The sequence below is a fragment of the Miscanthus floridulus genome, chromosome 5 (assembly GCF_019320115.1).
Source record: "Miscanthus floridulus cultivar M001 chromosome 5, ASM1932011v1, whole genome shotgun sequence".
In the NCBI taxonomy this organism is placed as follows: Eukaryota; Viridiplantae; Streptophyta; class Magnoliopsida; order Poales; family Poaceae; genus Miscanthus; species Miscanthus floridulus.
Genome location: NC_089584.1, coordinates 4,878,214 through 4,905,325, shown reverse-complemented (window position 1 = coordinate 4,905,325; position 27,112 = coordinate 4,878,214).

Sequence of the window (27,112 nt, the reverse complement as noted above, 5' to 3'; positions counted from 1 at the left end):
TTGTAAGTTTTTAGTCTAAACCATATTTTTCTCTCACATAAACTAGGTAGCAGTACTTCTTTATAAACCAGTAATGATACAAACCAGTTAACCGAACAGGCTGAGCTGAACACTGGGAACGGAGCGGCTCTGGCGCTCCCCCGCCGCGTTTGCGTTTCGTTTAGTTTGGCCGTACGTGCCACATGGGACTACGGTCATGTTTGGTTTCTACAGGAAAATTTTAGTCCATGTCCCATCGGATGCTTGACACATGCATGAAGTATTAAATATAGACAAAAAAAATAACTAATTGCACAGATTGTGGCTAATTTGCGAGACGAATTTTTTAAGCCTAATTAGTCCATGATTTGACAATGTGGTGCTACAGTAAATATGTGCTAATGGTGGATTAATTAGGCTTAATAAATTCGTCTCGTAAATTAGTCTCCATCTATGTAATTAGTTTTATAATTAACTTATATTTAGTTCTTCTAAATAGCATCCGAATATCCGATGTGACATGGACTAAAATTTAGTCCATAGAACCAAACATCCCCTGCTTCTCCTAGCTTGCAACTGCATTGGGGACTGGGAACGGAGGCTCTGGCGCTGTGTGACACGACCCACATCAATCAATCAGTCCAAATCCAATTCTCGCGCGACCAACTTTGGGCTCCCTCCCCATTGCTTTTGCGTCTGCCCGCGACGCTACGCTTTGAACTGCTTTGCCAAAAGAGACGCGCCCTTTTATCGGTCCGGTTCCTGGGTGGCTTGTTCCACACACACATGGTGACGCACTGCCGCCGCACCCCGCGCGCACAGCCGAGTCGAGCCAGCCAACCGGTGTTGGGGTCTGCGGTGCGATTCGAGGAAAAGGGAAAGGGAGACAGACGACACGCGCCCTCCCCTCCCCTCCCTCGAATCTCGGTTAAACAAACTACTAGAGGAGAATTTGCTTTCGCTCGCTAAAACGCGGTAGGACTACTCGTACTGTACGTGTTGCAGAACGCTTTGCTGCTGCCTGCTGTGCAGCTGTGATCCAGTCCAAGTGTCCAGTGTCCAGTGTCCAGGCGGCAGACACGGAGACATTCTACGATCCGCGCCTGAATAATAAAATAAAATTCACCACCACCACCTGGCCAGCCCGTGCATGCACGTTCCTGGGACTCGGAAGAGTTATTTTTCTTTTCTTTTTTCCCCCTCTTTCTCGCGCATGCGGCAGGGGAGGCATGCGCTGCGATCCATCCTGATCCTGTAGGAGTACCAGGTTTCATTCTCTCTGTCGTGTCAAGCGTCGCGTCGCCTTTGATGCGCGATTTGATTGACGGGGTGATAGCAAGTCTGAGGCCACCTAAGGACCTGTTCGGCATGACTGAAAAATACTGTTCCGACTGATTATTGTGAGAGAAAAATACTATTCTAGCAGGACGTGAACAGTGATTCTGTGAGAGGAAAAACAAGCCAGCTGGCTTTAAGCTAGCCGAACACGCTCTAAGGCTAGGGGGGAAAAATTTTGGACAAGCCACTCATATTCTCACGTAAACAAAATTTTCTGCCAAGGCCTTGTTTAGATCACCTCTAAATTCCAAGCTTTTTCACTATCTTTCCATCACATCAATTTTTAGACGCATGCATAGAGCATTAAATGTAGATAAAAAAAATAACTAATTGCACAGTTTGGTTGTAAATCACAAGACGAATCTTCTGAGTCTAGTTAGTCCATGATCGGACAAAGTTTGTCAAATACAAACAAAACATGCTACAGAGTCCAGATTGCAAAAATTTGCAATCTAAACAAGGCCCAAGAAAGAGTGGAGTTCAAGTTCATCATTACGGCCTTGTTTAGATTTCAAGTTTTTTCACACTCTCTCTCCATCACATCAAATCTTTGGACATATGTATAGAGTATTAAATGTAGATAAAAAATAACTAATTACACAGTTTGATTGTAAATTACGAGACGAATCTTTTGAGCCTAGTTAGGCCATGATTAGACAATAATTATCAAATACAAACAAAAATACTACAGTGTCAAATACTGATTCCTAACCTCAATCTAAACAAGGCCTACAATTCATTTTTCGGTTTTCAAATACCAGTTCTGCGGGCCTGCTAGCTAGGAGTAGTTCTCAAGATCGAACTCGAGTTCTCTTTGGTTGAGCTGATATATACACAATTTATTAATTAATTATCAGGGGAGCTGAGCTGAGCTAGACTAGATAGTAGTACTATATATGATTTGTTGTAAAAGAATAGTGCAATTTCTTGTGGTACTAAAGAAAGCAGCGGAGACCGACATTCGAAAAGCCAGTGATATGATATTCTATGCCAGGCCGGCCTGGTGACGTAAAATATAGATTAAAAAAAGGAAGCTTTCTGTGCATGCACATTTTGTGGCACATGAACAGTAGCATGCATGCGAGCTAGCTATGTGCGCTTTAAGATAGTAGTGATAGGCACGTCGTCGTCGACTCACCGACCCTGCTGCTAGATCCTTACATTATTGAGAAAATTTGTTCATTGCCATTGGAATATATCACTAGTAGAGAAACGACTTTTGATCCACTTCAAAATTTAGTTTTAGTCCAGGTATTTTTCGCGTCCGGGACTAGAGAAACATTTAGTCCCGGTTGGTAGCTTCAACCGGGACTAAAGGTCCATGCCCAACGGCTACTGCGGCAGGCTTTTGCTGCAGGGGACCTTTAGTCCCGGTTGGAGCTACCAACCGGAACTAAAGGTTAACTTTTACTCCCGGTTGGTCCCTCCAACTGGGAGTAAAAGTCTACTCCCGGCCGTCCGGGACTAGAAAGGGACCTTTAGTCCCGGTTGCTGTCTCCAACCGAGACTAAAGGTCCCCTCCTATATAAAGAACCATCCTACCCGCTGAGCACGGGTGTCTTCTCCGTCCACACAGGTGATGAACTTGTGCAGCTTCTCATCTTCACTCTCGTTACCATCTGCTAATATCTAGTTTTCCCCATCTGTGTAGATCTAAAATATACTTTTGGTCTTGTAGAAGCTGTGATCTTGTGGATGTGGAATCGGAAGCCACAATCGAGGCAAATCAATCAGCCAGGTGAAGATTCATCCATCTCGTGGTGGTGATTCATGCAGATCTAGTCTGTGCGGAAGAAGGTTCAGGCACAGCAACCCCTGCAGCCGCCAGAGAAGGCATTTCTATTTTTCCCTTTCCATTGATTTTTGTAAGAATAAATCCATGCAGAGATGCGGTGAATCCATCTGGTTCTTGCAAGTTAGTGCTTCCTTTCTTTAGTATATATGGACAAATCATTGCAGGTGCTTCGTTTCTTTAATCTAGGCAAGATTGCTATCGAATAGACAATTTTTTGTTAACTAATATATAGGAAATCTTCAGATTTGGCATGTGGTGTTAGAATTTTTTTTGTTGTTGACAAAATTAGCTCATACGGTACATTTGTATTCCAAGCTATTTTAGTTTATTATATTACTAATTTCATCTTTCTTTTGAACATTTGCATGTGTTATTTTGACTATCTGATCATGAAGAATGGAAGACAAGGACTGTCTCGTCATGAAGAATGGAAGGCCGGCTGTTGATTTTGTAGTGGCTGGCTGTTCATTTTGTAAAAGCTAGAAGCTGATAGTATATTGCTCCAGTGCTACTGTTTTAGTAAACATTATTAAGCTTCGTGTGCTTGTGATGATTATTCAAACTTTTCCTAGTGAGAATGTATACGGGGCATTTTGACTAACATGCGGCTGCAATCCAAACAACTACCATAACTTTTTATCTAACATTTATAACAATAAACCAAACAACAACCATATTATAACAAAAATAATCAAACAACAACTACCATATTATAGCATTTATAACAAAAAAAAGAAAACATTCAGTCCCGGTTCGTAATACCAACCGGGACTAAAAGGCCGGCCCACGTGGCCAGACCGGGAGGCCTCTTTAGCCCCGGTTGGTATTACCAACCGGGACTAAAGGTGGACCTTTAGTCCCGGACGAGAAACCGAGACTAAAGGAGGGGCCCTTTAGTCCTGGATTCGTGCTCCCGGTTGGAAAACCGGAACTGAAAGGGTTTTCCAACCGGGAGTATAGCTTGTTTTTGTACTAGTGTATACTCATTTGGTATGTGCCATTGAAAATTACATTAATGTTTCTTCATTGCCATTATTGGTTGTGACGGCAGCACGGACGAGGGACGACAGCTCGTGCCACTGAGCGTTGCAGAACGAGAGCGGGGAGACGACGTTGCCAGAGCTCTTGCTGTCCACGCGCGTGCCGCTTTCTAGCATGATCCACTCGTGCTTGCCACAACTGCCAGCCCACGCTCGCCACCACCACGCGCTCGGCGTATGAGACCGTCGGCCGTGCGTTCACCGCACCCACCCAGCACACGTTTCGATCGCGCGCCCACACAGGCCTAGCCCGCGCGAACACCTACCCCGTGCCCCAAGGCCCTCGGCGCGCGCTCCTCTCGAGATGCGTCGAGCGAGAGAAGGAGGCGAGACGGCCTACTATGATGCGCGTGCGCTAACGGCAAGCGCAGGTCAGTCGTCAATGGCCATGGCACGCGCGAGTGTGGACACGGAGGTCAGAAGCCGAGAACTCAGTGGCAGCGAGCGCGGGGAAGGTGAGGCCGCCGGAATTTTGCAGCACGCGCGGCCACGGAGGACGTGTGTGTGCCCGCTGACGGCAACCTTGCGCTTCATCGGATCACCATCAGATGTACATTAGGCCGGCTCGTCTCCCTTGCGCGGGGAAGCGAGCTGCCCGGTGATGGCGCGTGTGCATGGACGACAAGCGCGGCAAGCATGGGCAGCGAGCTCTCGGTGGCATGCGAGCGCGCAGGAAAGGTTTGCGGCACGCACGGACCGTGGGAGACGAACCAGCTACGGTGTGTGCACGGAGATTATGTAAAAGTAACGGCAATGGCATACAGGTGAAAAAATTATAAACCAATGGCAGTAAAGAAAGATTGTAATTTTCAATGGCATGTAGCAAATGAGTATAGATTCCAATGTCAATGAACAAATTTTCTCTACATTATTCGCGTGGTGGTCGCTACTTGCGGTTTCTATATATATGAGCGTGAGATTTGATGTTGACTGCGGACTTTTTGCATGTACGGAGAATCATTGTTATCGTCGGCCCTGGCTAACCGTTTGCATAGCTAGCTACTAGCTCTTATGGGCCGAGTGACAAATCGACGTGGCAACTTGGCTACCTCTTTAGCTCAGGAACAAAATTCGATTTCCACCGACAAAACATAACCTAGTGGCTTGTTTCTGTCATATTCTGCTATAACCCTTTTCCTCTTCATGGCCTTGTTGGCAAAAAAAAGGGGGCAACTTAGAGGAAATAAACATTGCCACGTTACCAAAGACCACATAAAATGGACTCAGATCAGGGTCGACCCAAAATGGTGCCAATGGTTAGGGTGCTAGAGTTCGAAAAATATATTAACATCTTCTTCAAATCAAAACTAATATACCACTGTACCATGCATATTCCATGGAAAATTTCATGAAACTAAGTTGTAGTTATAGATGTTTTTGAACAGAGGAAGCACTACATGTCCGTGGGAAGGGCAAATTTTGCGTAGAACATCGTCCTTCAATATTGTTATTTGTTGATAGACACTACTCAATATTGTCTTTGGTAGATGGCGTTGCTCATTTGTGGCAATTAGCTCTTAGACATTGTAGCTATTACAATAATAGTTTCTTGGAGCGGTCGAGAGATAGAAATTAAAAGTAACCATTATGCCCCTAGATATTCTACTTCACCCTTAATAGGTGTCATAAAAAACATACCTTTTGCATATAAAAATCAAATGGATACAAACTTTATATCAAAATCATAGAGCTGAACGAGAGATACAAATTTGTAGTGGATAATTTTTATTTAAAATTACCTAGAGTACCAAAAATTATTTTTAATTTCATAGATTTTGAAATTTATTTTTTGAACGGTCAATTCTAAATTTTAAGACCAAGGTCGTTCCAAAATTCTAAATTTCGAATGACCAATTTTTAAAATTTTAAAATCCGATGTCTTTCCCAAATTTGAATGTTTTTATTTCAAAATTTTGATTTTTTTTTTGGAATTTAATAATATAAGAACTTAAAAAAAATCTTGGTAATGCAAATGATTTTAAATATAAAACTTATCAACTGCAAAGTTGTAGATCTTGTTGAGCTCTAGATTTTTGTATATGGTTAACCTTCACCTAACTTCAAATGCAAAATTCATCGATTTTGTAGTCAATTGTTAAGGGTTATTAAGTAGAAGCACGTACTCCTACATAGTAGTCGCTTTTTAACTTCTCTCTTTCCTCCACTCGTGAGAACGACTATTATTTGAAGATCACAACATCTACAAAGAGATTAACATAATTGAAGAGTGTGTCTTCTAGCAATAATAGCATCGAGTAGTGCAATACTCCATCAACGAATACACTTGCTCTGAAATGAAATCCAGCCATCCAGGGGTCCCGCACTCGGGCAAGTGGTGCTTCATCGCCCGTTGGATATGTGGATATGAAATTCTTGGGTTCGCCATGTATTCCGCGCGACAACTGTCTCCTGAAAGAGAACTCTTTAAACTGGCTGTCTTTGCATGGAGTATTAAATATAGACTAAAAAAAATTAATTGCACATATTGCGACTACTTTGCGAGACGAATCTTTTAAATCTAATTAGTTTATGATTTGACAATAAGTGCTACAGTAACACATGTGCTAATGATAAATTAATTAGGCTTCATAAATTCGTCTCGCGGTTTATCCAGTGGATTCTGTAATTTGTTTTTTATTAGTATCCGAACACCCCATACGACACCCCACGTAACATCCAAACATCCTGATACGACACCCCACGTAACATGCGATGTGACGTGGCAAAACTTTTCGCGCTGATCTTAGTGCTTGTTTAGTTCCAAAAAAGTTTTCCAAAAAGTACTACAGTAGTCATCACATCGAATCTTGCGATACGTGCATGGAGCATTAAATGTAGACGAAAAAAACTAATTGCACAGTTTGGTTAGAAATTACGAGACGAACGTTTTGAGCCTAATTAGTCCATGATTGAACACTAATTGCTAAATAAAAATAAAGTGCTACAGTATCCAAATTCTCAAAATTCGGGAACTAAACACGCACTTAGGCCGTGTTTAGTCGGTGGAAAGTTGGAATTTTGGCTACTGTAGCACTTTCGTTTTTATTTGGCAATTAGTGTTCAATTATGGACTAATTAGGCTCAAAACGTTCGTCTTGCAATTTACAACCAAACTATGCAATTAGTTTTTTCGTCTATATTTATTGCTCTATGCACATATCGTAAGATTCGATGTGATGGATGCTATAGCATTTTTTGGGAAAACTTCTCACCAACTAAACAAGGGCAACACCACATGATATCCTGCCTTCCGCAGTTGGATTTGAGCTAGCTAGGCCTGGCAACTACTACGGTATGCAGGCAAGAGGATCCATGATTGATGACGACATACTCCTAGCTAGTAGGCTGATAGGCCGAGTGATGACGATGATCGAGCTAGGCGAGGGCATCGATCGGCATGCATGCCACAGGCGCAGGCCACTGCAGGCATGCTGCGCCTGCGAAAGCCGAGCCGAATCATGCCACTGCAGGACTGTAGTAGCTGTCTGTCGACCGGGCGCTCGCCGCGCTTTCTCTTCGACGGCGCCAGCGCCAGTGCCACCGTCCGTCCGCGGTCCATCTCATGCGCAGGCCTACACGCATGTGTAGCGTCGCGTAGCGCAGCGTGTGTCACTGCACTGCACTCGCTGCGCGCGCGCGCCCTTTTCTTTGACGCGCATGCATGCATGCACGCAGAAGCAGCAGCAAACGCATACGCATCACCTAAACAGTTGGGTCTATCCGCGCTCCCCGGTGGACGGATCGATTCCGCCAATGATCAGCTAGCGTTCAGAGCGCGCGCGCCACGGCCCACGCAGACACAGGCACACAGCCCGGCCACCAGGCCGGGCATACGGGTGACGCCGTGACGGTGGCATGCATGCGCGCTACAGGTCGGTGTTGCATGCTGCATGCATTGCATTTGCATGCACTAGCTCGTCGCTGACGCCTGGCCTGGTAACTAGGTACATAGTAAAAGGGAAATATCTAGAAATGGCAAAATGTATTACAATTTAGAACAGAGAAGTATATATTATTAGCTCCAGTAATAGATCCAAATTACGTAGCTAATAATAGCTTAAAATTAAAAAAAGCTAATAAAAAGTTATTAACTCGCTCTAACTAGCTAAGTGCTACTAACTATTAACTCAATGATCCAAGCAAGGCTCGGCTGTTAGCCCCGCTAGTAAAAAGCTACTCCCTCCATTCTACATTATAAATGTTTTCAGTTTTCTAGATATGTCGTTGTTGCTACGCACTTAGATATACACTATGGTCTTGTTTAGTTCTTGGGTGTAAAGTTTTTAGGTGTCACATTAGGTGTCACGTGGGAGTGTCGCATGGGGTGTTCGGATATTAATAAAAAAATAAATTACAGAATCCGTCAGTAAACTACGAGACGAATTTAGTAAGCCTAATTAGTCTGTCATTAGCACATGTGTACTGTAGCACTTTGTTTTCAAATCATGGACTAATTGGGCTTAAAAGATTCGTCTCGTAAATTAGTCGCAATCTGTGTAATTAATTATTTTTTGTCTATATTTAATACTCCGTGTATGTGTCCTAACATTCGATATGACAGGGTGTAAATTTTTGAGGTAGAAACTAAACAAGTGCTATATTTAGATATATCGTAAAAATAATGTATCCAGATAAACCAAAACGTCACAGCTACTAACAATAAGCTCTGCCTTGGTCCCAACAGAACCGAGCGTTTGATACCATACTAGTACATGCTATCTTTGGCGCTATGCTTGGCGACTGTGTTAACCTGTCTCTCTCTCTCTCTTTCTGCGTCAATATGTAATGGATGCACATGCTCTAGCTACCAACGTACTAGGCGCATGCATGCAGTGGATCCTGGCCGGCAGGTCGGTCGATCGGTGGCATGCATCGATCATCGTCTGTGAGGTTTGTCCAACTGACTCTAGCCTATCTACACCTAATCACCTATAGTAAGGAGTAAATCAATCACGGCACCCACCACGGACCACGCCTGCTGGGGCCTTGCTCCTAGTCCTAGCTAGTACTGAAAGCAGCAACCTGGTCCTCTTTACAGGAATGAAAACGAAAATGATAATCTCCAATTTTCCGAAATCGTTTTTGAGTTTTTTCCCCAAATTTTAGGGCTAAACAGAAACAGTAGCGGTAATCGAAAAAACGAAAATGATAACGGTAAAAATAATCAGAAACGAAAGCGAAAATGATTTTGTCATCTTCCAATCGTTTTCGAAGATTACCGTATTTAACCGATAATTTACCGCCAGTAATTACCGACATAACACATACTTTAGGTCTAATTGGTCCACGTCTAAGCATGCATATCCATCTGCACACGCAAGTAAATAAGCACATAAGGTAAATATTTTTGTTGGAATATAACTATACGGCATACAAGAAGGCAATCAGGCAATCAGTCAACAATCACGTACAGTTTGACATGCATGAGGTTCATCTTTAGGAAGACTACAGCCTCCATTGGAGAAGGAACTCTAATAATTCATGTTTTTATTACTATGATATATCAAGTTAACTTAGAACTTGATCGTTTATTTGTGTCTTTGTCAAGAACTGTCTTGCACTCGTGCTGTTGCGTGGTTTGCCACTATTTGAGACTAAGACGGTGTGAACTGTGTCGTTTTAGCTTGTGATATCTTGTCAATTGTGGCTTTATTTATTATTTGTCATGTGAGATGGGTTGAGTCATATGGCTCTTCTCATGTTCTACGGTTTGACGTGTTTATCATTTTTTAGATATCATTCTTATGGATTTCGATCGTTATCGATGTATTTTTCGATCGACTACTATCGTTTTCAAAATTACCGGAATATTGGTGCAGTATTCGTTTCCGACAATATCGTATCGATTTCGTTTTCGAGAAAAAATAAGTGAAAATGAAACTGATTTGGCCTTCCTACCTCTTTCGGTGTCGTCGTCTCATCTGATCCCTCTCTCCTGAGTCCTGACAGCGGTGGCGGCCGGTCCACCACCGATCGCCAGTTCGCCATACCAATGCATACGAATCAATCAATCTCTCAGCAACCGGCCGGCCGGTGTGCAAGTGCAATGTGCATGCACGCACCCGGCACCCGGTCGATCGAGGGAGACCACGGCCATCTCTCTATATCGATCTCTGATGGGTTCGATTCCTCCGCGGGCGCCGCGATAGCGATGCTATCTGCGCGTACACTAGCGCGCTGGTGAAGTGGTGAGTGTGACATGCATGTGCAGTGCAGGCGACTGGAGTGGAGTGATGTGGAGAGGCCGACAGATGGATGGATGGATCTGTCACGGTTGCGCTGGACAGGAGCCATCAGGACACTGCTGCTGGTGGTGGAGGAGCATCTAGCTAACTGATGGGTGATGGCGACGACGACAGACAGGTGGTGCCGTTGCGCGCGCGGCATCCCCCAGTTGGCCGTGTTTGTGTGAATGATTGGGCTTGGGCATGCAGCAGCACGTCGCTTTTCATGGCGACGGGTGGACGACGACGAAGAGGCACTCGATCCGTCCATGCATGATGCATGGAGCGACGGAGTGGAAGCATCCATGACACGCGAGGTGGAGTGTCCAACGATAGATTATAGATTAATGGTGGGTAGCAACCAGCATGCATGCAGGGACGTACTACTCCCATATGGACCAGACCGACTAGCCAGCTCATGCACGCAGACACGCTGAGAGAGAGAGAGAGAGAGAGAGAGAGAGAGATCTGGCTGGCTGGGGATGGATATGGATGGCTAGAGCTACAGCAGTCCCTCCGTTGCTGTGGCTCGCAAACAGCTCCAATTCATTCATATCCGTTCGTCTTTTTGAATCAACAGGAGGACGGAGCCATACGTGAGAACAGTTGTGGAGTAGGAGTACACAGTAGTACTACAACCTCCATCAGTGGATAACTGTAGCTCACGTAGAATTTGTTCCTTTCCTATGAATTTTTTTCTACATGAGTTTGAATCTCAAATTTTGCGACAATTAATGTACAATAGTGGTAACATAATTTATGATGATGACAAAACAGAATAACAGTACTTGTACGCAATATTCAATTTTAGTGTGCGCGTACAGGACTGTGCAATGGTAACATAATTTTATGACGACAAAACAAAATAACAGTACTTGTACGCCATTAATATTCAATTTTTATGTGCGTGTACAGGGCTCACGATTGCATCAACATTGGCAGGATGCTCTATAGTACTCCGCCCTGTGATATTCTAAATTTATTCACCGCATGGTGGTATGTACGGCTGGGCTCGACGGTATGTATATATTGTACGGTGTACTCGTTCCCGATGACGCATGCGCGTGCTGCGTCAGTACTCAGTGCACTCCCATTAGCGCAGGTCTAGTACTGTGCTGCAGCGGTGGTCCAGTGCAGCTTCACAGGTCCTTGAAAAAAAAAATACAGTAGCAGGTACCGTACCACCGGCCACTACGGTGTGTATCATACTACTCCTTATTAGCGAATCACAAAGCACTTTACTGCTCCCTCTGTCTAGACCACGTGTTCCGTGCCGTAAAAGTGACTCACGTTTGACTAAGTCCGTAGAAAATACAATTCACATTTATAGCTCTAAAATAATTTATTACGAAAATACATTTTATAATTAATCTAATTATATTTATTTGAAATTATAAATATTAATAATTTTTATCTATAATTGATTAAATTTAGGATACTAAACCATGACTGTGGTAGAATTGCATTCTCATGAACGGAGGTAGCAGCAAATACCAGTGGCAAAGCTAAATTAGATGAGATACGTTTGTCTCGTGGACATATAGAGTTATGCCATAGGAATGCATATATAAGGTAAAATTTTAACCATAGTTTGTTTCACTCCTAACAAAAATGTAGCTTCACCCCTGTTAAATAATACCTCCGTGTCCGAAACTATACAAATCTAGAACAATGTTCAGTTGGGCCTTCTTAGTTGTCCAAAGTTATATAAAAAAATATAATTATACTTATCATATGAAATAGGTATAATTAAGTTCATAATAAAACTCATTTTTATATTCTACTCCCCCCGTTCCTTAATATAAGCCATATAGTTTTTAGCACCAATATTAACTCATGGCTTGGAGAAGGATGTGAGACCGAGGAAAAAAGAAAAATCAAGCCATCTTCTCTCTCCCAGTCAGATTGCTTCCTAAATCTAAGGGGTTGGTTGGGACATGTGCTATGTACGGTGGGAAGATTTCCAAACTAATCAGCGTGGGAGCTGATACGTACCTATATTTTAGAATTTTCTTTAGAAATCTATATGGCTTATATTAAGGAACGGAGGAAGTATATTTAAGGACATAAATATATTGTCGGGTTCATAAACCCGGGGTCCCTCGCGAATCGGCTTTCCAACAAAGGCTCGGCCCAAGCAGATAACGCACAACTCATGGGCCGACCCAAGTATCTAAACAACAGGCCAGAAGGGCGATCCAATCACCGACCGGAACGTCTGGCCGAGGAGAAGCGGCGCTCGTTTTCCGACTCCGGCCCACCTCTTCGACTGGAGCGCTCACTTCGGTCTCCAGCCCGTCTCCGGATGGCCTCTCCGATCGAAAGGCCTGGCCAAAGTACTACTTCTGACTCCGACCCCACGTCTCTGACCGAGGTACGACAAAACCCTGCTCACTGCTCTTCTCCGACTGGCGCAATTAGAGCCGACTGGGACCAACCGACCGGGGATGCCCGCTCGGAAAGGACCAGGGAACGAACAAAGAAAGCAAGGCAGGGCGCATAAGTCAAACCATGATACCAGGGACCGTACTTTGTACACCTGCAGAAACAGTACTCTACAACATCCCTGGCACAACAGAGCCCAAATAGTGTTGTAGGCGCCGACATTTCCCCTACAGTATTGTGGGCGCCATTAACTCCCTTACGGTAAGACTCCCCCCACCGCCTCTGGGCATCAACAGTATTGTGGGCGCCGGCATTTACCGTACCAGGCGAACATGGTAAAACCCCTCGCATGCCTCCAGGTCTCGACAGTGTGGCAGGCGCCGACGTCTGCCATACCCGAAGAAGACAAAACAACATCCCACATGCATTTGACAACCAACAGTGTTGTGGGCGCCTACCATCATCTTGTACCCGCCGGCGTGGGCAACAAGGCTCAGCAGCAAACGTACTCTCTCCCTTTCACTTGTAAGGCCATCCCCTTCATCTATAAAAGGGGATGCGCTCTCTCCCAATATTCAAGGTCGTCGAGTAGATTCAAGTGATTCCAGATTCATTAGATCGATCAAGTTCACTAGCACACAATAGCAGAACCACCAGGTTCAAACCACGAGCACACGCCTGAACACTTAGCTCATAGCGGAGCTCTTGTCACTCTCGGCCCTTTCGACCGGAGTTAGACCGGACCTCTTGTACCCCCCATCTTTCTCCTTCTCGTTTGTAACCCCACTGCAAACTTCGAGCACCTGGGCTCAGGAATAAAGTCACCGACTGACTTAAACTGGACGTAGGGCACGTTGCCTGAACCAGTATAAACCATGTGTCATCGAGTGCTAGGCCACCTCCGATCACAACGTACGACAAAACTACAAATATTTACTTGATGGTCACTTTCTGCACCGACATATATATATTTATAAATGTAAGTTAGTTCTAACTCACATTAAATCTAGAATTGTACTTTTTATGGATAGAGTAGTAATAATGCTAGCATAGACTATGGTATAGAGTAATAATAAAGCAGCAGAGAGAGCATTACTTAACATAAATCATATGAAAGTGTGTGAGTTTATCTCATATTTTAAAAATATATATATATAAAAATAGAACATACTAGTATAAAGAAATGTATGTGCATAGACGCATAAATCATAAAAAATTGTGTAAGCTTAGCACTTCATAAAGAGCTTAACCTAGAGCAAGCGCAACGGGCGCTAACTTGAGCAAATGGTGCTAGCATTTGCTAGCTACTAGCACTGTCCACTCCAACATGTTGTCACTTGCACTCCTCTCTAACATTTTCTCTCTTTCCAGCACCTCTAACACATCAGCATTGCAGCTGCTGTTACCACTCTTTTCTCTCTTTTTTTACTGAATTAAATATAAAATGAGCTAGCTATTTTAATAATGTAGGAGCTAGCCGAGGGATAAGAAGAGGAAGAGGCCGGTGCGGCACATGCACGCTGGCGTGTTTGGATGGCTCCCCACCGTTAGCGGCGAAGCTAGAGCAAATTGAAGGGTGGTGTACTTACCTTGTGGATGCATATGTTTGTATTAGGGACGGTGCATATATGGTGAAGTCAGCGGCGGACCCAGAAAATATTTTAGGGGAGGCTGAATAATACTGCTGTTCGATCTTAAGTCTCAGCCCGTCTACACTATAGAACTTTGTCTAAAAATTCATGAGGGCTCCACAGGAGGTTCCACTGCTGTGATACGGGTAGGGGGGCTTGAGCCCCCTCGCCCCACCGTTGTCAGCCTGTTCGGTTGACTGGTTCGTATCGTTGCTGGTTCGTGAAGAAGTACTGCTGACTGATTTGTGCGAGAGAAAAAAATACTGTTCCGGCTGAAAATTTACGATCGTTTACGACAAGCCACAGCCAAACGAACAGGCTGTGTGTCCGCCCCTGGGTGAAGTTTAAGCCAAAACTGCCGTTTTTTCAAACTTGGGGTGGTGCATTTGCACCCCTACTTCGGCCTGCCCACCGACGTTGCCTGGCTGGCCCAGGCAAGGCTCCCAAGGCGTGATCCAAACAAGGCCGGGCACGCGCAGCGGCACAGACGCAGCCGCAGGCCGCGCGGGCAACGAAAAGGATCGATGATGGGGAGGGGAGAAGCAGAAACAAGGGAAAGGCAAAAGAAGGCAGGCGTGCAGGTCGTCGCATGCGCAAGCTGGTTGGCCGATCAATCCTCGGTCTCGCGGCGGCCACGTGTCAGGTCAGGCTCCGCTGTGGATTGTGGTCGCCGCCTCGCCTCGCAGTCGCAGATCTTTGCCGTACACATAGGCGGCTTTGTTTATGTAATCCAATTTGGTTAGTACGATCGCACTTGATTAACCAACCTAGGCCGCCGTAGCTGGGCTAGCTAGGGATCAGTAACCCACGCGGGCTGGGGGGGCTGGGCCTGCGCTGTGGGCCCCGCAACAGCCACTGGTTCGGGAAGCGTGACCCGTTTTTGTACAGTAGCAGCAGCGAGAGGGAGGGGTCTTGGTGTGATAAATTCTGCATCTTGAGGCAGAGACGTGGAGGATGTCGTCGTGGCGGACTCCCATCCCGAGATGATGATGATGCGCTGCCTGCTCACCGGGCTGTTTTCTCATCTCCAATATAACTACTACTCTCTCGTCCTCTGCTGAAATCAAGCCAGGCGCCCAGGCCCAGACAAAACGGCAATCGGCCCATATCTAGATACTAGGAACTAAAGGGCCCAAACAGTGACGAAGCTGGACCGAGCCTGGCTACATGAACAACATCTTTCTGCTCACATGGGCCTCCCTCCTCCTTCCCCGCCGCCGACGGAGAAGTAGCATCAGCAGCAAGCTCCTGAGGTCGCACGCTCTCTGCCTCCCCTTCTCCATCACACCGCGGGGGTGCTTGCCACGGGGACTGCACCCACTCGTCTTGTCGCCAGGAGCGGCGCAGCCGCTCGTCAGGGCCGCACCCAGCCGCCCGACCACTGGCACCCCCCGCGCGACACCACAGCATCGAGCTCCAAGACGGCGGGATTGAGGTCCACGTCAACGAGACTCCATTCGTCCACGCAGTAAGTTGATGTTGCTTTTGAAAACGCATGTTGTAGGTGTATGTTTCAAATGTTTCATATGTTTCAGAGGTACGTTGCAGGTGTTTCATATGGATGCTGCAAAACTAGATCAAGATGTTGCATATATTGCAGTGGCTAGACACGTATGTTGCAAGCGTCTGTTCTAAATATTTCATCTATTTTTTAGACATGTATATTTGCAAGTGTGTTTGTCTAGATGTTGCATGTGTTTCACACATATGTTACATGTGTTTTATCTAGATGTTGCATATATTTTGCAATGGTTTTTTCAAGCATTTTCAGGTGTTTTGCAAGTGTTTGAGACGTATGTTGCAAGTGATTCATCTGTGTTTGAACTTATGTTGCAAATGTTTGATTTGGATGTTTCAAAAGTAGATCGGGTGCTATATCTCCCTCCTCGCGTTCTGCTGCCTCGCCTAGGTGTCTCCTCCTCATCTCGATACTGGTGATGTTCGGACGGCGTGGGCTCGCGTGGGGGCGTGGGTGGGGTGAGTCGTTCGAGCGGCGCGGGGGAGGAGAGGAGGTGACGTGATCGCAGGGAGGTGGGGGAGGGGGAGGGGGAGGAGGAGGCCGCCGACGCTGGCGGTGGTGGTGGGGAGGGATCCAGGGGCTAGGGTTTAGGTGGGTTGAGTCGTGCGTTTAAATGCGATCCGATTTTTATTTATTTCAGTGTTAATTGGTGCATCACCAAAGAAGTTAAGCGCCTAATAAATATTCGTATGTACCTTGGTGCATGTGCACTAGGGTAGCATAACGAGGTGTCGCGCGTCCCGAGCAGAACAAGAGTTAGTTGTTGATATGGTAACCATAAAAATGTTTTCATCCAGCATAATATGGTAACCATAAAAAGTGTTCTAGACCAAATTTAGGAAAATAATCCTCACATTGACATTGATAATCTTAACCTATCTAAAATTAAATCTTCGTGGTCATTGATGACAAAGGGAGAGAAGTAATGCACAAAGATAGTGAAAATGTGACATATGGGGAGAAATATGAAAATAAGAGGATCAATTAAAATTTGAACACACAAATAGGAGGAGCAAGCTCATAAACTTGTATGTTGTATTTGAATGTGCATTACATATGTATGCTTGCATGGCATGTACCCTTGGTGATTTCCTCAGCCAGCTCCGGCGTCTTCCTCTTGAGGGTCCCAGCAGCTGCAGCCCCCACCGACGCGCTCTTCATTGCCGGCGGCGATATGGCAGAAGCCGGTGCCGCACTTATCATCGACCGAGCCCTCCTCTCCATCTGCTGGAATCGAAGCTGTTGATCTGGTCTGTTAAGATGGCTTGTAAGTGAAGGAAAGGCAAGAGAGGAGTTGCTCGTACATATATATTGCGCTGCCATGCCCCGCGTTGCGTTCGGTATCGCAATCGTATCAGGATCAGATTTTTTTAGCAGCCCCCTCCCCTCTCGCGCTTGTGCTGTTACATAAGTGGCCCTAAATCTTTGAGCCTTTTTTTTCCACATGTCAGCTACAGCTCATCATCAAACGACTCCATCCAAGAAAGAAGTTTAACCGTTCCATAGCGACATTTGTCGAAACCACAATGTCCCTATAATACGGTACTGAAGAAATTGCCATTATTAAACCTCACTGTTCCTGTAATGGCCTCGGCAGTCCTTTATGCATACTAATAATGTACTCACTGGTTCGTGGCGCACGCCCTCGCGTGCGTCATGCATTGACATAGCTAAAGCTTACTTTATAAAACCAAATCTGAAGTTTTTGTACAACTAAGAGTAGCGGAAGCATATATATATGGCGCTGAAGCACATAATGTCATACAGGAATATTGTTCCTAATTATCAATATACATGACTGTTTTCAGCTTAGACACGCATAAGTCCAAGAAAGGATTTCTTGTTATACCTCAACATAAGTAGGTAAGCTACTGCCACTTTTGGATAAAACATTGCCAAAGAACTGTTCTAAGATTGATACCGAATCAACCTTCCTAACTGGATCAATATTTCTTGATTTGCCATCTTTTCCAATAGAATACTTACTCATTACGTCAGCTTCCCAATCCTCGCTCCCTTCTCTTTACTTTCACATGTGAAATCTGTTGGTGCCTGGTCATCCTCCACCGAGGCGTGCAACAGTAAACATGTTAGCCTTAGTAGTAGCACTGTGACAGTACAAAGTAGAAACATATTAGGCAACACTACAACATTGGTGGAGCTATCCCTCTTTTGCTAAGGAAATGACTCTATGAGAGATAGAAACCGGAGGTTCTATCTCCAATAAACACAGGGTCTTCAGAAAAAGGTATCAACGACTCCAAGGTAGGAGATTTGTGTGTGTAATCGCTAGCATTCTATTAGCTGTTGAAGCGACATCTGGATACACACCTTCGGCTCATGTGAGATGTTAGATGACTGTGGCTGAAGTTTCTTGGCTACAGGAGCTAGTAGAACTGAAGATGGTTTAGTGGTATCTTTCTGATATGGGCATACTAAGGAACCATTTAACTCCTCATTTTTAGTTTTGGCATTTGCCTTTGCAGCAGATGTCTGTAACTGTGAAATGATATCATCACTAGGATTCTGCTTCAGGATATCAGGACCATCCTTCTTTCCATGCATTGCCTTGTGTTGCTCTTTTCTCATCAACTCCAAAGACGCTGCATACAGGGCAATGTGAGACAAAATCGATGATTGCAGCGGGGAAAGAAAATGATGTTTTATGTTGCAGTAAGAAAATCTGACCCTCCGCTTCCTTTCTTCTTCTGTTGTATCCTTATTTGATAATTTAGAAGACCCAAATGTCTCATCATTCATTGAGTCAATATCTTTCCACGAGAAAGGAGCAGCCTGTCATTAATGTGAGAGGTACTTAACAAAATTCAAAAGACTGCCGATTCTAAGATGATGAAAGGAAGAAAGGGTACAGGCAGGCAGGCACCAACCTTGTAAGGACATGGTGCATGGGAGTGTTCTGAGGTCCTGTTTTGCTGAGGCACAGTGCCATGATCCTTTGATGGCAACTGCCCAGCATATCCTGATGGCCTAGGGAAACCACCACTTCCCAGTAGGCCACCGTGCTCCGTCTTTGGCCAATTGGATCTGTACTGGTTTTCAGAACGGCCTGTGCATGGCATCATTAGTAACCCCACAGCTTAAAGTAAGCATCCACTTTCCTAATCTGCCCATAAACAGTATGGACAGGATGAAGTAAATGTGCATGATTTATTAACAATATGACCATGCAGATGATTGTTGTCCAACTCCCTCGATTTATTATTGGTAAATTCAATGCAGTCATGTACCTGAGTAGACCACAAAGCTTTTGAAAGCCAAAGTCCACAATACAATGAATACCATATTATAGGCAAAAATGGTCGGAGAGAACCAATTAAACTAATAAATCGTAGACAGCCAATTTTGAGAAAGTAATGACTATTGGAAAACATTACACAAATAGAAGAACAATTATACCCTGTGTCTGAGACCCGCGATCAGGTAACTCCCCATCCCGACCGCTTGATCCCACTGGCAGAGAAATGACTTTTGATCCACTTCAAAATTTGGTTTTAGTCCTGGTATTTTTTGCGTCCGGGACTAGAGAAACCTTTAGTCCCGGTTTGTAGCTCCAACCGGGACTAAAGGTCCCTGCCCAACGACTACTGCGGCACGCTTTTGCTGCAGGGGACCTATAGTCCCGGTTAGAGCTACCAACCGGGACTAAAGGTTAACTTTTACTCCCGGTTGGTCCCTCCAATCGGGATTAAAAGTTTACTCCCGGCTAGAGGCTACGTCCGGGACTAGAAAGAGACCTTTAGTCCCGGTTGTTGTCTCCAACTGGGACTAAAGGTCCCCTCCTATATACCCCTTCTTCCTCCCCGCCACCCGCTAACTTGACATCGGCCGACCAAATTCCCCCGCCACCCCTCCACTGGTTCCCAGCCCTTCATCTTCCCCCAAATCGAGCTCGATTCAACGCGTAGCTCAAAGGGGCAGCCCAAGCAGAAGGAAGAGAAGAGCAGTGCTCGGGAAGAGAAGCACGCCGCCGCCATCACCACCACTGCTACTTTGTTCGAGCTCATCCCGTCGCCCGACTGATGGCCACGAGGCACAGGGCGTGGTCCTCCCCCACCTCCCCGTTCACCCCATCTTCCGACACCAGGTAACCAACTGCTTGTGCCTTTCTCCCTGCCTTGTAGGTCCCCTTGGTCCTGATCTGATCCGCTGCAGGTGGGGGTAGGATTTGCCGTTGCTGCTGCTACTTGGGGATAGGAGATTCGGATGAGGATATCATGGATTTATTCTCACGAGATTTCAATTTTGATTATTCCACTCTACATCACTGTCGGCTGCTTGGTTAGATTCTACTAGATCCCGCACCTATAGGCAGGCACAGATTATCCATGGTACTGATATTGATGACCCCCTATTCTGTTCCAAGATCTGTGCGAATCTACTGATGCTATTGTTTTGTTCCTGCTCTGTTCCTTAGTGTAGCCAAGATCTGTACAAGCAGATGAGTCAATGGAAAAGAAAAACCAAACTTTGTATTTTGGTACAAAATATTCAAACATTATAAGCATGTAGAATACGTATATTATTAGCAGCGTAGAATGCGTATTCGAAAACCAAAACGAAACAGCAATTGAAAATAGAAATAAAAAAAAGAAAAAAATATTTAGTCCCAGCCCACGTGACCAGGTCAGGAGGCCTCTTTAGCCCCGGTTGGTATTACCAACCGAGCGAGAAACCGGGGCTAAAGGAGGGGCCCTTTAGTCCTGGATTCGTGCCAGGGCTAAAGGAGGGGCCCTTTAGTCCTGGATTCATGCTCCCGGTTGAGAAACCAGGACTGAAGGGGTTTCCCAACCGGGAGTACAACTTGTTTCTATACTAGTGTCCAGATGAGCGAGTGTCCCACCTCCCTCCAGTGTTCCCACCAGGAGAAGAGTAGGTATAGCCCCCGAGGCCCCAAGCCATATGGCCGTCCCTGGATGTGTTGTAGTAGCTCTTGATTCTCTCAAGCACAGCCTCTGATAGTTCCTGCAGCTCACTGTTGGAGAAGCAACAACAAATATCGTCAAACAGAAATCCTACTAGCCACTGGGACAAAGGCCTAAGCAATAGAAAACAAGGCGAAATGACCTAAGAAGCGGTGTATCAAAGTCAGGGGGCAGCTTCTTGCAATGTTCCTACTCGCCAAACGATAGGAGAAACTCCCTGGAGTACACTATCCTCGTCGTCATCCTATCATGGATACAAGGGCGGACCCAGTAAAGGATATAGGTGTACACATGTACACTTGATAAGTTCCGCAGAGGAAAATTGAAACCGGTAACATATTGAAAAAAGAGAGTACATATATGGTGGTGAAACAGGTTGTAAAATAGGATTTTGGAAACATACTGAGCCCTAAAAAAACTGAAAGAATCGTCATAAGGGATCCTGAGACTTTGATAGGAACGGCATCTCATTTATGTGCCATCTCATGTATAATAAAACAAAAAGTTAATGTTGTGGTGCTTGGATCTCCAACTTCTTATCATTTGTCCTTTATGACATTGACCTGTAGCAAACTTGACCTCATGTACTAATCAGTTGTTTAAATAGAACATCAGTAAACACCTTGACCAAATTATATGAGTATAGGAATGAAAATTAATGGAACCTAGCAGTGTGGATTGTTTCTCTGCCAAAAGAAAGTGCATAGTAACACAATATGACAAAAGATATCCCCTTAAAAGTCATTTAGGCATTCCGTTGAAAAAAACAAAACTATAAGGCAACAAAGAACTATTAGATTATTTCTTATTGTCTACTACAATAAATGGATGGAGTGTGTAGATTCATGTTGATCACTGTGAATTCAAAAGAAAACAACATACCTGACTAAAACTACAAGCGATGCAACATTCTCGATTGCCTATCAAAAAATTTATCACCTGAAATCCCCCTACTGCAGTTATCCTACTTTTTCCCCCTCTTAATTTGAGATGACCCGTTGGCATGTTACACATTAACATGCATAATCAATAGCTCGGCAACTATTATGAATATGTATGTTGCTATATATAATAAATCAACGGCTGAACTATGCAAATCAAGATTGTTTTCCATCATGCCTCCGAGTTAAGCTAAAGAATTAACTGTAGTAATTCAGTGGAGGAGAAAAATAAGGTAGTGTAATAGTGTTTTTTATCATAGGTCGATCAGAAAGGATACTAAGGTGCATAAATTGTCAGGAAAGGAGCACCAATTGATTTAGATTCAGGGAATGACATACTCCTTGGATCTTCTTCCTCAAGTCAAGCCGTGTGCTGCTCCTGCTCTCCCCACATCATAGGTGGCTGAAGATGCCCGCATGTGCCCCCGCAAGAAGCAGCAGGAAGGACCACCCAGACCCAGAAAAGGTGGCGTGCAACTGACTTGAGAAAGAGCTCCTGCTCCTCCTCGCCGAATGCCTTCTCTTATCCTTGTTCTAGAACTCAGCCATACACGTTGTAGCACACGCATTGGCCCAAGCAGTCAGCGTTGTGGTAGAAGACCATGTTCTCTAGCTTCAGCAGGTTGAGGTCGGCGTCGAGGAGTGAGTCATCCCCCACCAGCGGCACGCCCCAGATCAGCCTAGGATAAGCGTTTGCTCAAATTAATAGCGAGATCACCATGGGAACCAAGCATCCTCCCAATCGAAAGCTACTCCAGATCTAAACAACACGTCAAGGAAGCAATGAAACCTAAATAAAGCTACTACACATGTTGCTCAAAATCAGGTCCATGAAATGCAAATCATATAGTACGCATCTAGCTCATACAATCAATTCACAAATCACAAGGCAGTGGCACAACGTAAAGAGATACCAGCTGATAACATTCTACAAACATTGCTTCGGAGTAAGGCTGGTCAACACACCGACAGACAGATGATAAGAACAGACGTGTGAAGCTCACAACAAGATACGGGTGCGTTCATGGCAGCAGCACACATTTCTTTGACTCTATGAGCATCAGAATGCATGAACAAAATGAACCTCACATGAGTAGCAGTACCGGTACCACTTGGAGGAAGAGCACTAAGCCAATATTCTGACAGACAAGGGGCAACGAAAGAGAACGTCTAGCAAAATGGGAACAAACACATGAGAATAGATGGTGTGGATGTACACACTAAGGCGCCAGCAAATACACAACTACATCGATCATCATTAGCATACAGACGAACGAAAGCAGAACCTATGGATCGAAAACAACGCTGAAGGCCACAAAATTAACGATACCACCTTAACAAATGGGAAGCACCTGTGGCCTTGCGCAAAGGCCAACCATAGGTGAGCACATAGGGCACGCACGCAACATGTGCAGCCACGCACAAACAGACCAAAACCCATAGCTAAGCGTGTCTATTGTAAAGAGCAGGGAACAATGATTACCCGTACCGCAGACGCGGAACCGATATGAGGCGTGCCGGTGATAGGCAGACGACCGCAGCGGATGGCACACCTATGGCCATACACGCTGCAAGCAAAAGGCATCAACACGGAGTAAGAAACTGAACCCTGACGCTGAGGGACGTTCTGGGATGACGCCGGTGCCACAAGAAATTACATACATAACCGCTCCGCGCCGGTGAACCGACGGCACCGAACCTGTCAATCAAGGCAAACATCAATAGAGCAGTGAACATGGCGTCGCATGTCGAGCAGGAGGGGGAAAATGCGTAAGCAAAAAAAGGGAACGCAAAGAATCAGGCAAACAAAGCGTCGAACAAGACAAGGGCAAGCGCAGCAAAAACGCAGGGGAAACACGGCGGGCGGAGGCGGCGCGCACTATAGCTCTAAACCCTAGGAGGCCAAAATAGATGCGGAGAGGCAGGAGCACCGCGAAGAACCAGCGGGAACTAAGAGAGGACGAAGGCGCAGGGCAAAACGGAACCATAGAAACGAGAAAGCAAGCAACGGATGGAGAAGGACGAAACCACGGCGGCCAAGAAAGGATCGACCAACAACAGTAAACAAAATCGTAGATGCAAAGGAAGGTGAAGACGACCGCAGCTCACCACGCAAACTGAATGGGAGAAGGAAGAGGCCCGGCGGCGAGGCGAACGACGGCGACGGTGATGAGGACGGAGCGCACGAAGACACGACAACGAGAAAAAGCGAAGCAGAGAAAGGGGATGGGGAGGGCGAGACCTGGCGGCCCAATCGGATAGAGAAGGGGACGGGCGCGCCGGCCCAATGAGAGTGAAGCACGTGCAGGGGCCCACAGTACAGAAACAAGAGGCACGGTAACAAATCAAAGGACACGCGGTAACAAATCAACGACAGAAAACTCAATCATACGGACTAAAATGATTTTGATGGCGTGGATGGCATGAGAAACAGCTGAACTCTGCACTCTTAATCTCCTTCTCCTACGACTGGACACTTTTCGATACGACATTCATTCATCTGCCTGCCTGCCGCCCGTGCGATCTTTCTCTGTGCCCCCTAGGCCCGTCTCCCCACCCTACACCCGTGCCCGCCCGCAGCAGGCCGCACCGCGCTGTCCGCGTCCACCACAGGTGGACACCAAAGTCGCTCGCTCCATGCATCTCTAGATACGACACCAAAACCGCTGCGCCGCTGGCCCTGCTCCCCACGACCATGGTGGCGGCGCCCTTCCCCATACCCTCCCGACGGCGGCCACTGTGCGCTTCCCCATTCCGACGGCCTTGCGTGCGTGGGTGTCGGTGACGGGCAGCCGCCCTCGGGCTCTGGATCCGTGCAGGCCGGACACGGCGGTGGCGGATTCCCTCGGCTACATCCACGTCGTCACCGCTTGATTAATCGCCCCATGAGGCCCTCGTCACGCTCGTCGTCTTGCTGCCGCGTCGCGCTTCGCCGTCGTCTCGCTGCGCCTTAGCACAGCAGTAGCCGGTGTGCCGGATACGGTGCCGCGTCGCGCGAGCCAACCGGAAGCCCGTTCCCCGTCGCACCGGAGCTCGGATCCGGTGAATCGAGCAGCGCGGCCAGGCGCGCGCATTCGGTCGCTGAGTCGCTGGGGCCTCGCTACGACGTCGCCTCGCCGTCGTCGCCGGCCTGCGCTTGCGCCCCCAGCGGTTCCCTGAGTCGCTACCTGCTCGCGTTTCCCCGAGCCAGCGGTCAAAGGTCACAGCAGTCGATTCACCACCCTCACCGGATCTCGTCCACGATGCCGGTGAAGCCCTCCGATGGCTGCCCTGCCCCTTCACCACGTCGCCCCTGCTGCCGCGCGGAGGGGACAGAGCCACGCCGCCACGTCGGGTGCCGCCGCGCGCCCTCTGTCTTCACCGTCGCTGCCCTCGTCTACCTAGGAGACGACGCTGGTGGAGGTTCCTATGCTGTTGACTTCTGACTGGAATCAGATCAGCGGCACCATGTCCATGGATCCACCCTCATCTTTGTCTCTCGGACACCTGGAGGCCGCGGTCGGTGCGGGGGATGATCAGATGAGGAGGACGACAAGGTGACGGTGTTCTCCGTGTCCGGGATGACCTGCGCGGCGTGTGCGCGGTCGGTGGACAAGGCCGTGAAGCGGCTCCTGGCCATTCACGCCGCCGTCGTTGACATCCTCTAGGGCCGCGCGCAGGAATGGTTTAAAGTTCCATGTTTTTTTGTTTCTATAATTTAGTTCCAATCAACTACTTTGTAGCGTAGCAGCACTTAAATACCTTTTTCTTTGTACAGGAAATTCTTCCTGGCTCTCCATGGTTCACTCAAGATTGGGATTGCAGGGGTTTCTCGCGAGCTACATCCAGTCCACGGAATCAGATATTGGGCTTACAGAAGTTTGTCGGGCTTACCTCTGTTTAAATGATTCAGCTGTGGATGGTTCAGGTATAGTATGCAGTTCTCATATTCTAGATTCTTCAAAACTTTCTTCATCATTCATCCAATTTAGTTAATTGACTTCATTGAATTAGTTTCTACCATTTTCTAACGAGGTCGATCAAACGAATATGATTCATGTGTACAAGCTGCTGCCACAAGGACAAAAAAAAAAAGATCTTTGGTAGTATAAAGTGAGACTTTTTTGCCATTGTTTTCTTCATCTGCTCCATAATATTGGTTTTCACTTTGATGCAGGCAAAACATGTTTCAGTGAATATGTTGCTTTAAAGTTAAAGATGCACATGTATCTCAGTTACATTGCTCATCTTCATTAACTATTGGCAAGATCATTGGTACCATGTAACGTGAATTTTATCCATTCTTAAACAAAGTAAATTTATCAGAGTGCTAAGGCTTTTCCTTTCTTTTTATAGGTATCCTTATTGAGGTTTCGATCTGAACCTACGGCAAAATGTCATCAACCAGCTACGTCGCAACATGCCAAGCTGTTGTTCAGTTCATGTTATTACTGTCGGGGTTCTTCAGTGTATCCTAGATAATTCTGTTGGTGCTCCTCATGGTCTTGTGTTGATAAAAAAAGGACGCGTACTGATATCATCTAGCATGCCTTTTTAGCTTGTGCCAACCAAACATTGGCAGTAGCAGTAAAAATATAAGCCAGTGTCCATATAGCTAAGAAATGCAGTACCAAAAGTACTTATACGAGCTGTCTTAGATTGTGTTGACAATTATGAGAAGCTCTTCCTTTTTTTATGATACTGACACTTTTCTTTTGGTTTTCGTCTTATAGTTGCTAATGTTTTTTCTAAATGGTAAATGAACTTTACACGGTCGCTCTTCGTTTAGCGTTTAGGCTGTTTATACGGTGTTTAAACAAAGTTAAAAGGTTTTGTACTTTAAAAAAAATACATATAATTATATATATATGTGCATGTAAAAAATCAAGTATTCTAGCATTTATATATATTTATCTGAGTAAAAATCAATTATTTTAGTATGTATATATATTTATGCATGTGAAAAAACCAAATATAGATATTTATGCATGTAACATATCAAGTGTACACATTTATAAATATAATAAACTTAAGTATATAAACTTATTCATACAAAATTGAACTAGATTTACCTCGTGTTCACCTAAACAGCCGTTTAAACAGCTGTTTAGCCCGTTTAATGCTGTTTATCTCCGTTTCGTTTAGGCCATTTTCCCCCGTTTTTTTATCGTTTAAATGGTCAACCGTTTAATTTCTGTTTACCCCTTAAACAAAATAGTTAACCATCATTTACCATTTACTTGCCGTTTAAACGGCCGTTTAATTTGTTTAATCCGTTTAGGCGAACTCTGATAGTTGGTAACAATCATATATACTTTTCTACGTGTTATACTCTTTT